We start from the raw sequence: 15,795 nt of genomic DNA, 5'->3' as shown, positions 1-15,795 counted from the left end.
TCCCCCATTAAACAGTCTTTAGAAGGCTTGAGCTTAAATACAACAAAGTCTTTTATTGATGAACAGTTAAACAGAAACTTCTTTTGTCTTCAAAGGTTAAACAAACGCTTCCAGGCTTCAAGCAACTGATGGCTTCTAACTGTTACTTTACTTTACTTCCAAGGAAAATCCCTTTCTAGCTCCTCCCAGGCTAACTGTGAACCTAAACCTGACTGATGTGTATCCACTACCGGGCTGAACTGCATCTCAAAACCGAGTGGACCTACCAGTAGGCCTGTAGTCACTTAGCTGGAGTTCTTGATGTTTAAAGCTGTTATTCCCTCCAAAATTCCTCAGGGCTGTAAGGCTGTTTCCCTGGAACCTTTGGGAATCTTTAGATGCTCTTAAGACCGTTCTCCCCCGGGAAGTCTTAAGGGTTGAAGCCTTTGTACAGGAGAAAGTCTGTACACGTCCTGTACATTGACTTCCTAGGTGAGACTAACTGAAAAATGACCCCCATTCCCTTCCCAATTGCCCTGAGCAAGGGGCGGGACCAAACATGCCCAGCTCCTTAAGCCCAGCTCCTTAAGCCGCTCCTCATAGGGCTTGTTCTCCAGACCCCTGATCATTTTAGTCATCCTCCTCTGGACACATTCCAGCTTGTCAGTATCTCTCTTGAATTGTGGGCGGGACCAAACTCAACGATGATGGACAGGTGGCTTGCCCTATAACTGCAACCAAAAGAAGCCACCTATCTGCAGAGTCTCTGAAACTTAGGACTGCAAACAAACATTCAATGCAAAGCAAACAAAACTGGAGCTCCCGGTACAGTTGTACCAGAACATGGAGGCATTACTTTTCATTCAACCCTCGTAGTTTGCTGATAGCTACCCAAAAGTATCCCCATCAGCAACTTTAGATTTTCCTCAGGAGGATGACGTATCTATGGAAAATGTCATCATAGAATCATAGAATCATAGAATCAAAGAGTTGGAAGAGACCTCATGGGCCATCCAGTCCAACCCCCTGCCAAGAAGCAGGAATATTGCATTCAAATCACCCCTGACAGATGGCCATCCAGCCTCTGCTTAAAAGCTTCCAAAGAAGGAGCCTCCACCACACTCCGGGGCAGAGAGTTCCACTGATGAACGGCTCTCACAGTCAGGAAGTTCTTCCTCATGTTCAGATGGAATCTCCTCTCTTGTAGTTTGAAGCCATTGTTCCGCGTCCTAGTCTCCAAGGAAGCAGAAAACAAGCTTGCTCCCTCCACCCTGTGACTTCCTCTCACATATTTATACATGGCTATCATATCTCCTCTCAGCCGTCTCTTCTTCAGGCTAAACATGCCCAGTGCCCTAAGCTGCTCCTCATAGGGCTTGTTCTCCAGACCCTTGATCATTTTAGTCGCCCTCCTCTGGACACATTCCAGCTTGTCAATATCTCTCTTGAATTGTGGTGCCCAGAATTGGACACAATATTCCAGGGGTGGTCTAACCAAAGCAGAATAGAGGGGTAGCATGACTTCCTTAGATCTAGACACTATGCTCCTATTGATGCAGGCCAAAATCCCATTGGCTTTTTTTGCCGCCACATCACATTGTTGGCTCATGTTTAACTTGTTGTCCACGAGGACTCCAAGATCTTTTTCATACGTACTGCTATCGAGCCAGGCGTCACCCATTCTGTATCTTTGCATTTCATTTTTTCTGCCAAAGTGGAGTATCTTGCATTTGTCCCTGTTGAACTTCATTTTGTTAGTTTTGGCCCATCTCTCTAATCTGTCAAGATCGTTTTGAATTCTGCTCCTGTCCTCTGGACTATCCAGGTTTGCTTTTCCGAAAACTTGACGAACTGGGGACTTCATTCACTATTTTTGTGTTAACCTGTACCCTGAATGAGTTGTGTAATCAGTCAGCACCATTGTGAACCAGCAGGGTTTTTCCCAGTCACGTCATGTGATCCAGGGTCAAGCTCCTTTCCTTCCACTAATTTGGTCTGACTCACTGAAGGGAGAGAAAAAAGGGACCCCAAATTGACTTCCTAGATTTTTGCGTTCTTACTTTCTTGCCGCTATTCTTGGACGCACAACGTTATTGGGTCACAGCTAAGCTATTTGGCAGCCTGAGATTGCTGCAACTGGTAAGAGGGCTCTACGGGAAGGAAGCTGATGAGTCCTACCAGGTTCAAGGCCCTTCCGTCCTGTTATGGAGGTCGCAGTTCAAAACCATTTCCAGTGTCCCCTTAACCCAGCAGGTCTCAACCTGGGGGTCGCAACCCCCAGGGGGGTCATTTGAGCATTTCAGAGGGGTCGCGAAATGTTTGCCACCCTCACCTGGCTCTTGCCGCTTGCCAGCCGATGGGGTTGCAAGCCATGATTGTTGGAGTTCAGAATGCTCTTTAATGGCATGGGGACTATCTATCCAAGCAACTGCAACTCCCAAATGTCAGGATCTATTTTCCCCAAATGTCTCCAGGATTTTCTGTTGGTCATGGGAGTCCTGTAGACCACATCTGGGCACCACAATTCAAGAGAGATACTGACAAGCTGGAATGTGTCCAGAGGAGGATGACTAAAATAATCAAGGGTCTGGAGAACAAGCCCTATGAGGAGTGGCTTAAAGAGCTGGGCATGTTCAGCCTGAAGAAGAGAAGGCTGAGAGGAGATATGATAGCCATGTATAAATATGTGAGAGGAAGCCACAGGGAGGAGGAAGCAAGCCTGAAGAAGAGAAGGCTGATCTTGACAGATTAGAGAGATGGGCCAAAACTAACAAAATGAAGTTCAACAGTGACAAATGCAAGATACTCCACTTTGGCAGGAAAAACAAAATGCAAAGATACAGAATGGGGGACAATGCCTGGCTTGAGAGCAGTACGTGTGAAAAAGATCTTGGCGTCCTCGTGGACAACAAGTTAAACATGAGCCAACAATGTGATGTGGCGGCAAAAAAAGCCAATGGGATTTTGGCCTGCATCAATAGGAGCATAGTGTCTAGATCTAAGGAAGTAATGCTACCCCTCTATTCTGCTCTGGTTAGACCACATCTGGAATACTGTGTCCAATTCTGGGCACCACAATTCAAGAGAGATATTGACAAGCTGGAATGTGTCCAGAGGAGGGCGACTAAAATGATCAAGGGTCTGGAGAACAAGCCCTATGAGGAGCGGCTTAGGGAACTGGGCATGTTTAGCCTGAGGAAGAGAAGGCTGAGAGGAGATATGGTAGCCATGTATAAAATATGTGAGAGGAAGTCACAGGGAGGAGGAAGCAAGCTTGTTTTCTGCTTCCCTGGAGACTAGGACGCAATGGAACAATGGCTTCAAACTACAGGAAAGGAGATTCCACCTTAGGAAGAACTTCCTGACTGTGAGAGCTTGTTCAGAAGTGGAACTCTCAGCCCCGGAGTGTGGTGGAAGCTCCTTCTTTGGAGACTTTTAAACAGAGGCTGGATGGCCATCTGTCGGGGGAGCTTTGAATGCGATTTTCCTGCTTCTTGGCAGGGGGTTGGACTGGATGGCCAATGAGGTCTCTTCCAACTCTATGATTCTATGAATCTATTCTATGAGAGCTGTTCAGCAGGGGAACTCTATGCCCTGGAGTGTGGCGGAGGCTCCTTCTTTGGAGGCTTTTAAACAAAGGCAGGATGGCCATCTGTCGGGGGTGTTTTGAATGCAATTTCCTGCTTCTTGGCAGAATGGGGTTGCCTCTAGAACATAGCCATATTGCCCTAAAAAACTTAAAACAACCCAGTGATTCCGGCCGTGAAAGCCTTCGACAAAACTTCCTGACTGTGAGAGCTGTTCAGCAGTGGAACTCTCTGCCCCAGAGTGTGGTGGAGGTTCCTTCTTTGGAAGCTTTCAAACAGAGGCTGGGTGGCCATCTGTCGGGGGTGCTTTGAATGAAATTTTCCTGCTTCTTGGCAGAATGTGGTTAGACTGGATGGCCCACCAGGTCTCCTCCAACTTCAGGATTCTATGATTCTAAGTTTGATTCAATTGTATTTTTGGTGGAGTTCGGAATGCTCTTTGATGGCAGGTGAACTATACATCCAAGCAACTGCAACTCCCAAATGTCAGGGTCTATTTTCCCCAAACTCCACCAGTGTTAAAATTTGGGCATATTGAATATTTGTGCCACCTTTGGCCCAGACCCATAGTTGTTTGGGTTCACAGTGCTCTCTGAATGTAGGTGAACTACATCTCCCCTAAATCACTGCCAATTCCTCCAAAACCCCTCCAGTATTTTCTGTTTGATATGGGTGTTGTGTGCCAGGTTTGGTCCAGGTCTGTAATTTGCAGTTCGATGATGATGATGATGATGATTATGCAATGTCCTCATGCTGTGCAATCCTGGGAGTCATAGTTTTCCAAGGGCCATACCTTTCTATTGGTGCATTTACAGTGTGGAGTGAATGCCCTTGCACCCCACATTAAATGCCATAGCTTCATAGTGAAGGAGTCCTCCTGGGACTTATTGTGCCCCAAGGTCCATACCCTTCTCTTAGCACTTTAAATATCATAGGTCCATACTATGCAGTCCTGGGAGTTATAGTTTCCCAAGGTCCCTACCCTTCTCTGGGTGCATCTGCACTGGAGAATAAATGCACTGGAGAATTAAAATGGGTCGGGACCCATTTTAAATGCCATTATTATTATTATTATTATTATTATTATTATTATTGAAACACAACATCACTCTGCTGGCTGTTGTATTGGATAACACGTCGGACACTTCCCAAGTGTCTAGGACTGTGTGATGTATCGGCGAATTATGTGTGCAGATCCCAGTAAGATGGCATTCTGCAGCTGGCAGATGGTAATTTTGTCAGCCCCGATTGTGTTTAAGTGCAGGCCAAGGTCTTTAGGCACTGCACCCAGTGTGCCGATCACCACTGGGACCACCTTGACTGGCTTGTGCCAGAGTCTTTGCAGTTCGATCTTTAAATCCTCATATCGTGCCAGCTTGTGTGTATATATACACACACTATATGTGTGTGTATATATTTGTGTATATGTGTGTGTTTGTGTAAAAGTGGTCTTGCGCATGTGTTGTAATGTATCATTCGGCTTTTAAGTGTCTTCTGCTATGTTTTTCAACGTTTTATGAGTGATGGTCACTCGTTGGCCTGATAGGTGAATTGTGTCCAAATTTGGTGTCAATTCGCTCAGTGGTTTTCGAGCTCTGTTAATCCCACAAATGTATATTACATTTTTATTTATATAGACTAGCCGTTCCCTGCCATGCGTTGCTGTGGCCCACATGGGGGTTCTGTGTGGGCGGTTTGGCCCAATTCTATCGTTGGTGGGGTTCAGAGTGCTCTGTGATTGTAGGTGAACTATAAATCCCAGCAACTACAACTCCCAAATGTCAAGATTCTATTTCCCCCAAACTCCACCAGTGTTCACATTTGTGTAGAGTTTGGTCCAGATCCATCATTGTTTTGAGTCCACAGTGATCTCTGGATGTAGGTGAACTACAACTCCAAAACCAAAGGACACTGCCCACCAAACCCTTACAGTATTTTCTGTTGGTCATGGGAGAACTGTGTGCCAAGTTTGGTTCAGCTCCATCGTTCGTGAGGTTCAGAATGCTCTTTGATTGTAGATGAACTATAAATCCCAGCAACTACAACTCCCAAATGTCAAGATTCTATTTTCCCCAAATTCCACCAGTGTTCACATTTGAGCATATTGAGTCCTCGTGCCAAATTTGGTCCAGATCCATCATTGTTTGAGTCCAGAGGGATCTCTGGATGTAGGTGAACTACAACTCCAAAACCAAAGGACACTGCCCACCAAACCCTTCCAGTATTTTCTGTTGGTCGTAGGAGAACTGTGTACCAAGTTTGGTTCAGTTCCATCGTTGGTGAGGTTCAGAATGCTCTTTGATTGTAGGTGAACTATAAATCCCAGCAACTACAACTCCCAAATGTCAAGATTCTATTTTCCCCAAACTCCACCAGTGTTCACATTTGAGCATATTGAGTCCTCGTGCCAAATTTGGTCCAGATCCATCATTGTTTGAGTCCACAGTGATCTCTGGATGTAGGTGAACTGCAACTCCAAAACCAAAGGACACTGCCCACCAAACCCTTCCAGTATTTTCTGTTGGTCATAGGAGTTCTGTGTGCCAAGTTTGGTTCAGCTCCATCGTTGGTTGGGTTCAGAATGCTCTTTGATTGTAGGTGAACTATAAATCCCAGCAACTACAACTCCCAAATGACAAAATCATTTTTTTTAGTGAAGGACATACATTGGTTTAATAGGTTTCTTGTGTCACTGGGAGTACCATGACTGGATTATTATTATTATTATTATTATTATTATTATTATTATTATTAGCTGTCCCCTGCCGCGTGTTGCTGTGGCCCAGTCTGTGCATATGTGTTTTGTGTGTGTATATATTTGTGTATATGTGTGTATATATATTTGTGTATATATAGGAGATTCCATCTGAACACGAGGAAGAACTTCCTGACTGTGAGAGCCGTTCAGCAGTGGAACTCTCTGTGATGGAGGCTCCTTCTTTGGAAGCTTTTAAGCAGAGGCTGGATGGCCATCTGTCAGGGGTGATTTGAATGCAACATTCCTGCTTCTTGGCAGGGGGTTGGACTGGATAGCCCAGGAGGTCTCTTCCAACTCTTTGATTCTATGATCTATGCTTGTGTTAGTGTAAATGTGGTCTTGCGCATGTGTTGCAGTGTATTTTTTGTTTTTTGGCTTTTAAGTCTCTTCTGCTATGTTTTTCCGTGTTTTATGAGTGATGGTCACTCGTTGACCTGCTAGGTGTACTGTGTCCAAATTTGGTGTCAATTCGTCCAGTGGTTTTTGAATTATGTTAATCCCACAAACAGATATTACATTTTTATTTATATAGATTATGCCACGTCTCCATGCTGTGCAGTCCTGGGAGTCATAGTTTTCCAAGGTCCATACTTTGCTCTTGGTGTATTTACATTATGGAATGAATGCCCTTGCATTCCAATTTAAATGCCATGACTCTTTGTGATGGAGTCCTCGTTCGTGGGAGTTATAGTGTTGCAAGGTCCATACCCTTCTCTGGATGCCTCATGTAAGACGCCCCGAGTCCCCGTGGGGGAGATGGAGCGGGGTATAAATAAAGTATTATTATTATTATTATTATTATTATTATTATTATTATTATTATTATCTATACTGTGAAGAGGGGCCGACCAAGGGCAAGGTGGATGGATGGCATCCTTGAAGTGACTGGACTGACCTTGAAGGAGCTGGGGGTGGTGACGGCCGACCGGGAGCTCTGGCGTGGGCTGGTCTGTGAGGTCACGAAGAGTCGGAGACGACTGAACGAATGAACAACAACATACTGTGAAATGAATGCAGCTGGACCTTTAAATGCCATGTCTCCCTGAGTTGGTCTTGGGAATTGCAGTTTCCCAAGGTCCCTGAACCTTTTCCAAATACGTCTACACCAGTGGTTCTCAACCTTCCTCATGCAGTTTTCATGTTGTGGTGACCCCTAACCATAACAGTTTTTAACCACAACACAGTTTTTAACCATAACCATAACATTATTTTTGTTGCCACTTCAGAACTGTAATTTTGCTACTGTTACGAATCGTAATGCAAATATTTTATTTGCTAGATGTATTTTCATTCACTGGACCAAATTTGGCACAAATACCTGATGGACCCAAATTTGAATACTGGTGGGGTTGGGGGAGGTTGATGTTGTCATTTGGGAGCTGTAGTTGCTGGGATTTATAGTTCACCTACAATCCAGGAGCATTTTGAACTCTACCAAGGATGGAATTGAACTTGGCACACAGACCTTCCATGACCAACAGAAAATACTGGAAGGGTTTGGTGGACATTTACCTTGAGTTTTGAAGTTGTAGTTCACCGACATCCAGAGAGCACTGTGGACTCAAACAATGATGGATCTGGACCAAACTTGGCAAGGATACTCAATATGCCCAAGTGTAAACACTGGTGGAGGTTGGGGAAAATAGACCTTGACATTTAGGAGTTGTAGTTGGTGGGATTTATAGTTTTGGAGTTGTACACCCAGAGAACACTGAGGACTCAATCAATGATGGATCTGGACCTAGCTTGGCACAAATGCTCAATATGCCCAAATGTAAACACTGGAGGAGTTTGGGTGAAATAGACCTTACCATCTGGGAGTTATGGTTGCTGGGATGTATAGTTCACCTAGAATCAAAGAGCATCTTGAACCCAACCAACAATAAAATTGGGCCAAACTTCCCACACAGAATCCATTATCAACAGAAAATACTGTGTTTCTGATGGTCTTTGGTGACCCCTCTGACAGTGTCTCGTGACCCCCCCAGGGGTCCCGACCCCCAGGTTGAGAAACACTGATCTACACTGTGAAATGAAGGTGGCTGGACCTAACTTTAAATACCATAGCTTCATACTATGCAGTCCACTTTACGTGTGTATCAACGCATCCCCACGGTGCCAGGTTAGCGAGTTCTTCATTTTACTTCTCTTAAACATATTACGTTGCAACCAAAACAGCATTAAAGTTGAAAGTTTTCTTATGAGAGAATAGGAACTGCTGGAACTTACTTGTCTTGTTTATAGTTGCTAACTTCCTGTACATAATCCAGTCTGCTCTGCCTCAAAAAGTACACGGCAAAACATATGCACAAATACAGTAGTTCTGACAAGGAATTGGGGGGGGGGGGGGGGGGAGATTTAACATAATGCTTCTATTGCAAACACTTAATGCTGCAAACACTTAGAAACAAATGCAGTCATCGCTAATAGTCAACATGGATTTATCAAAAACAACTCATCTGATCTCTTTTTTCGATAGAGTTACAAGCTGGGTAGATGCGGGGAATGCCGTGGATGTAGCGTACTTTTGGAGTTGGGTGCCACCTCTATGCAGATGTCACACGACTCTACTACTCCTTTCCACCTAATTCCAAGGAGGCCTCTCGGGTGTTGGACGAGTGCCTGGCCGCTGTGTCTATCTGGATGAGGAGGAACAAGCTGAAGATCAATCCCGACAAGACAGAGGTCCTCCTGATCGATCGTAAACCTGACTGGGGTATAGGGTGGCTACCTGTGTTGGACGGGGTTTATTTATTTATTTGCTTTATTTCTATACCGCGTTTCTCAACCTAATTAGGCGACTCAATGCGGTTTACACAATGTTAATTAACACAACAATAACAATTAAAACACATCATACACAGTAGCAAACACACAACAATCATACATAATGCCTCGATCACAAACAAGATCCAGTCTCATAATCCTTGTGCCATTCCTATGTTCAATTTACCGTCATCCTATGTTCGATTGCGCTGATTAGCCAAACGCTTGCTCAAAGAGCCAGGTTTTAAGCTTCTTCCGAAACGCCAGCAGCGAAGGGGCCTGTCTGATGTCAATGGGTAGGGCATTCCATAGCCGAGGGGCCACCACCGAGAAGGCCCTGTCTCTCGTTCCCGCCAACCGTGCCTGTGACGCAGGCGGAACCGAGAGCAGGGCCTCCCTGGACAATCTTAATGTCCGCGTCGGTTCATAGGTGGAGATGCGTTCGGAGAGGTAAGTGGGGCCGGAACTGTTTAGGGCTTTGTAGGCTAGCGCCAGCACCTTGAATTGTGCCCGGTAGCAGATTGGCAGCCAGTGGAGCTGGCTCAACAGAGGAGTGGTATGCTCCCTGAGAGCTGCTCCTGTTAGCAACCTGGCTGCCGAGCGCTGGACCATCTGAAGCTTCCGGGCAGTCTTCAAGGGCAGCCCCACGTAAAGCGCGTTGCAGTAATCTATACGGGATGTGACCAGAGCGTGGACTACTGTGGGTTACACTCCCCCTGAAGCCACAGGGCCGTAGCATGGGAGTCCTCTTGGATTCATCGCTCACACTTGAGGCTCAGGCGTCGGCGGTGTCCGGGAGGGCTTTTGCACAACTGAGACTTGTGCGCCAGCTGCGCCCGTACCTCACGAAGGCTGATCTGGCCGGGGTGGTCCATGCCTTGGTCACCTCTAGATTGGACTACTGCAATGCGCTCTACGTGGGGCTGCCCTTGAAAACGGCTCGGAAATTCCAACCGGTCCAACGGGCAGCAGCCAGGATGTTAACTAGGGCTCATTACAGAGAGAGGTCAACCCTCCTGTTTAAGGAGCTCCACTGGCTGCCGTTTATTTTCCGAGCCCAATTTAAGGTGCAGGTGCTTACCGACAAAGCTCTGAACGGTTTGGGACCACCCTACCTGCGTGACCGCATCGCTGTCTACGAACCCACACTCTCACTCCGGTCATCTGGAGAGGCCCTGCTCGTGATCCCGCCCGCGTCACAAGCGCGCTTGGTGGGGACGTGAGACAGGGCCTTTTCTGTGGTGGCCCCCCGACTCTGGAATGCCCTCCCGAAAGATCTCAGACAAGCCCCTACATTGGCAGTCTTCAGAAAGAATCTGAAAACTTGGCTGTTCCGATGTGCCTTTTCAGATTAGGAACCTCCAGCACCAAATCCTAGAAGCACTTTAGTAGAACCAAGATCACTGCACACTGCACACTCCACTTATATTATAATCCTACATTCCTCCCGCTACATCAGCACATTTAATCCTGTACCCACTACTCTGGCCGGCCCAGTTTTAATAGTGTCTTGTTGTATTGTTACTGTTATTGTTTTTCTGCTTAACTGTTTTTAATTTGCTTTAGGTATTGTATTGTTGTATTGTGCTTTTGGGGCTTCGGCCTGTGTAAGCCGCATCGAATCCCTTAGGAGATGCTAGCGGGGTACAAATAAAGTTATAATAATAATAATAATACCTGGATTTCAGGAAGGCCTTCGACAAGGTCCCCCATGACCTTCTGGCAAACAAACTAGTCCAATGTGGGCTAGGCAAAACTACGGTGAGGTGGATCTGGAATTGGTTAAATGAACGAACCCAGAGAGTGATTCTCCCCAAGCCTTCCTCTTCATCCTGGAAAGAAGTGACAAGTGGAGTGCTGCAGGGTTCCGTCCTGGGCCCGGTCCTGTTCAACATCTTCATTAATGACTTAGATGAAGGGTTAGAAGGCAGGATCATCAAGTTTGCAGACGACACCAAATTGGGAGGGAGAGCCAATAGTCCAGAGGACAGGAGCAGGATTCAAAACGATCTTGACAGATTAGAGAGATGGGCCAAAACTAACAAAATGAAGTTCAACAGGGACAAATGCAAGATACTCCACTTTGGCAGGAAAAACCAAATGCAAAGATACAAAATGGGGGACAATGCCTGGCTCGAGAGCAGTACGTGTGAAAAAGATCTTGGAGTCCTCGTGGACAACAAGTTAAACATGAGCCAACAATGTGATGTGGCAGCAAAAAAAGCCAATGGGATTTTGGCCTGCATCAATAGGAGCATAGTGTCTAGATCTAAGGAAGTGATGCTACCCCTCTATTCTGCTTTGGTTAGACCACACCTGGAATATTGTGTCCAATTCTGGGCACCACAATTCAAGAGAGATATTGACAAGCTGGAATGTGTCCAGAGGAGGGCGACTAAAATGATAAAAGGTCTGGAGAACAAGCCCTATGAGGAGCGGCTTAAGGAGCTGGGCATGTTTAGCCTGAAGAAGAGAAGGCTGAGAGGAGATATGATAGCCATGTATAAATATGTGAGAGGAAGCCACAGGGAGGAGGGAGCAAGCTTGTTTACCGCTTCCTTGGAGACTAGGACGCAATGGAGCAATGGCTTCAAACTGCAAGAGAGGAGATAAAGGTAAAGGTTTTTCCCCCGACATTACACCACTGTAAAGGATTATATGTAATATCACACTACTGGACACTAGTATGGTAGCAAGATGATGTTAGATGTGTGTAATAGTAGAGTGAACACTGCTTCAGTCTTCTTTTGGTTTAATGCTGCCACCAACCCAATGTGTCTTAGGATTTTTTAAAATGAGTTTTTGCGGTAAACTTTTCCCTTCTCTGCCAACACAGCTCTCCCCTTAGCTCCTAAAATGACTGCTTGCATAAGAGACGATAGAGACCTTTTTGAAAGTTAAATAGAAAAAGATTTATTTATCAAAACAGACAACTAGCTTCTTCTTCTGAGAGGCACAAAACGCTTGACTTGTTACAAAAGTAAAATAGCTTGATGGTTGCTTGATTAAGTTTCTTCACTTGGTTACATACAGAGCTAATCAAACAGATATAGCTGCTGGTTACAAAAATCCCTCACTCTACTTTAGAGAAATAGTAATGAGTCACTGACTAACCTATCCTAAGCAGTCCCCTGAGTTATCAGCTAACTCTCCCAGAGTTCTTCCAGCTAACTAACTCAGTCTAGGAGCTGATCCCTTGTGCTATCTCCCACAAGAAATCAGGTAGCTGCCTGACCTTTCCTGTCAGCTAATCAGCCCTGCCTGACACAGACACACTCTCTCTGAAAACCCAGTTTCCAAATACACTTCTTCTTTCACCAGCTCCCAATCCTCCTCTCCACAGAAGCTGAAATCTTTTTCCCTTCTAAGACTTGGCTCCTTGCATCTGCTCTAGCCAATCCCAGGAGACCTCCAACTCCTCCCATCTTCTAGCTATCTTCACTCAAGATGGCTGCTTCCCTGGCATACACTCTCAAAATGGAGGTTTGCCATACTGTTATCCAGGCTTCTTTTCCGGCCTACTAGGTAAGGATCACTACAGTGCTCATCTCCATTTCTAAGCCGAAGAGCCGGCGTTGTCCATAGACACCTCCAAGGTCATGTGGCCGGCATGACTGCATGGAGTATGACAAATAAAGTGGGTAATGTTGGGAAGCTCCCTCTTTGTTCGAGATAGTCAAGGTGAAGGTTTCCCCCTGACATTAAGTCTAATTGTGTTCGACTCTGGGGGTTGGTGCTCATTTCCATTTCTAAGCCGAAGAGCTGGCGTTGTCCATAGACACCTCCAAGGTCATGTGGCCGGCATGACTGCATGTAGTATGACAAATAAAGTGGGTAATGTTGGGAAACCCCCTCTTCGTTCAAGATAGTCAAGGTGAAGGTTTCCCCCTGACATTAAGTCTAGTTGTGTTCGACTCGGGGGGTTGGTGCTCATTTCCATTTCTAAGCTGAAGAGCTGGCATTGTCCATAGACACCTACAAGGTCATGTGGCCGGCATAACTACACGTAGTATGACAAATAAAGTGGGTAATGTTGGGAAACCCCCTCTTCGTTTGAGATAGTCAAGGTGAAGGTTTTCCCTTGACATTAATCTAGTTGTGTTCCGACTCTGGGGGTTGGTGCTCATCTCCGAAGAGCCGGTGTTGTCCATAGACACCTCCAAGGTAATGTGGGTGGCATAACTGCATGTAGTATGACAAATAAAGTGGGTAATGTTGGGAAGCTCCCTCTTCGTTTGAGATAGTCAAGGTCAAGGTTTCCCCTTGACATTAAGCCTAGTTGTGTTCGACTCTGGATTGTTGGTGCTCATCTCCAAAGAGCCGCTGTTGTCCGTAGACACCTCCAAGGTAATGTGGCCAGCATGACTGCATGGAGCATGACAAATAAAGTGGGTAATGTTTGGAAGATCCCTCTTCGTTTGAGATAGTCAAGGTGAAGGTTTTCCCTTGACATTAATCTAGTTGTGTTAGACTCTGGGGATTGGTGCTCATCTCCGAAGAGCCGGTGTTGTCCATAGACACCTCCAAGGTAATGTGGCAAGGATGACTGCATGGAGTATGACAAATAAAGTGGGTAATGTTGGGAAGCTCCCTCTTCGTTTGAGATAGTCAAGGTGAAGGTTTTCCCTTGACATTAATCTAGTTGTGTTCGACTCTGGGGGTTGGTGCTTATCTCCGAAGAGCCGGTGTTGTCCATAGACACCTCCAAGGTAATGTGGCTGGCATAACTGCATGTAGTATGACAAATAAAGTGGGTAATGTTTGTAAGCTCCCTCTTTGTTTGAGATAGTCAAGGTGAAGGTTTCCCCTTGACACTAAGTGGGGATTGGTGCTCATTTCCATTTCTAAGCCGAAGAACCAACGTTCTCCGTGGACACCTCCAAGGTCATGTGGCCGGCATGACTGTATGGAGTGCCATTATCTTCCCGCTGAAGCGATACCTATTGATCTACTCACATTTGCATGTTTTTGAACTTCTAGGTTGGCAGGAGTTGGGCTAACAGCAGGAGCTCACCCCGCTCTCTGGATTTGAACCGCCGACCTTTTGGTCAGCAAGTTCAGCAGCTCAGAGGTTTAACCCGCTGCTAGAGTAGATCTTACTAAAATGAAATTTCCTTTGTGTTGACTCCGTAATTAACACTTTATTAGGCACTGAAACAAGAATCCACACAAAGAAAAACTCAGACTGCATTTGGTTCATCCAGAGCAAAGTTTTATTCACATCGAAGAACTCCAAAGATATTCAGAATGTCATTAGCATCGAATGCACTTTCTTCTCATCTTCCCATTTTTTTTTTTAAACAGATGCATGAACTAAACGCAGAGCTCTTTGTTAATACTAACCATTTTTAAATTAAATTAATAGCCGTCCTGGAAGACAAACCCCCATTGATAGAAAATATATTTATATTTATATATTTATATTTATATATTTACTGTACAAAGTTTACATTACATCCAAAAAGCGAAAACAAAACAATGTCCATTTTTTCACCATATTACAGACTTCATTGTACAGACACGAGTTGAAATTGTGGCGAAAGAGACCCTTACACAGCTGAGTTTCACTTGTATTGATTTATTTGCACAACACCAAAAAGATTTCACAGCCACACGGTGCCAGATTCACTCCTTTACAATCACCACAAGAAAGAACACTTACAAACACGTAGGCGCAGAGATCCCTTTTTTGCTATGCAACACTCCTGGCGCACTTCATTCACCCTCCTCTTCCCGCCAGCTCCTCATTCACTCCTCGTGGTGAGAGCGATGGGCCACGAGACCATCCCTGGCACGTTCTACCACAGGGAAGGCTTGGTCTCTCTTTAGGGGTGACTTGACTACAACTTCTATGATTACTGACCATGGGGCGGATGGGATTTGCAATCCCACGCCATCTGGAGAGCCACACGCTCCCTAACTCTGCTCCAAGAGAGGAAGGACAGCATTTGATCCTCCAAAATATGAGTAATATTGGCTGGGGCTGATGGGATTTGTAATCCCATACCATCTGGAAAGCTACACATTCCCTAACTCTGCTCTAAGAAGGGAGGGATAGCATTTGGCCCTCCAAAATATGGGTTTTACTGGCTGGGGCAGATGGGATTTGTAATCCCACACTATCTGGAGAGCCACACATTCCCTAACTCTGCTCCAAGACCCAAAATATGGGTTTTACTGGCTGGGGCAGATGGGATTTGTAATCCCACACTATCTGGAGAGCCACACATTCTCTAACTCTGCTCCAAGAAGAGAAGGATAGCCTTTGACCCAAAATATGGGTTTTACTGGCTGGGGCAGATGGGATTTGTAACCATCTGGAGAGCCACATGTTCCTCAATTTTGCTTCAAGAAGGGAAGGATAGCATTTGGCCCTCCAAAATATGAGTAATGTTAGCTGGGACTGATGGGATTTGCAATCCCATACCATCTGGAGAGCCACATGTTCCCCAATTCTGCTTCAAGAAGGGAAGGATAGCCTTTGGCCCTCCAAAATATGAGTAATGTTAGCTGGGACTGATGGGATTTGCAATCCCACACCATCTGGAGAGCCACACTTTCCCCAATTCTGCTTCAAGAAGGGAAGGATAGCCTTTGGCCCTCCAAAATACGAGTAATGTTGGCTGGGGCTAATGGGATTAGCAATCCCACACCATTTGGAGAGCCACACGTTCCCCAATTCTGCTTCAAGAAGGGAAGGATAGA

The sequence above is a fragment of the Anolis sagrei genome, chromosome 11 (genome assembly GCF_037176765.1).
Source record: "Anolis sagrei isolate rAnoSag1 chromosome 11, rAnoSag1.mat, whole genome shotgun sequence".
NCBI lineage: Eukaryota > Metazoa > Chordata > Lepidosauria > Squamata > Dactyloidae > Anolis > Anolis sagrei.
Note: the sequence above shows the minus strand (reverse complement) of the source record.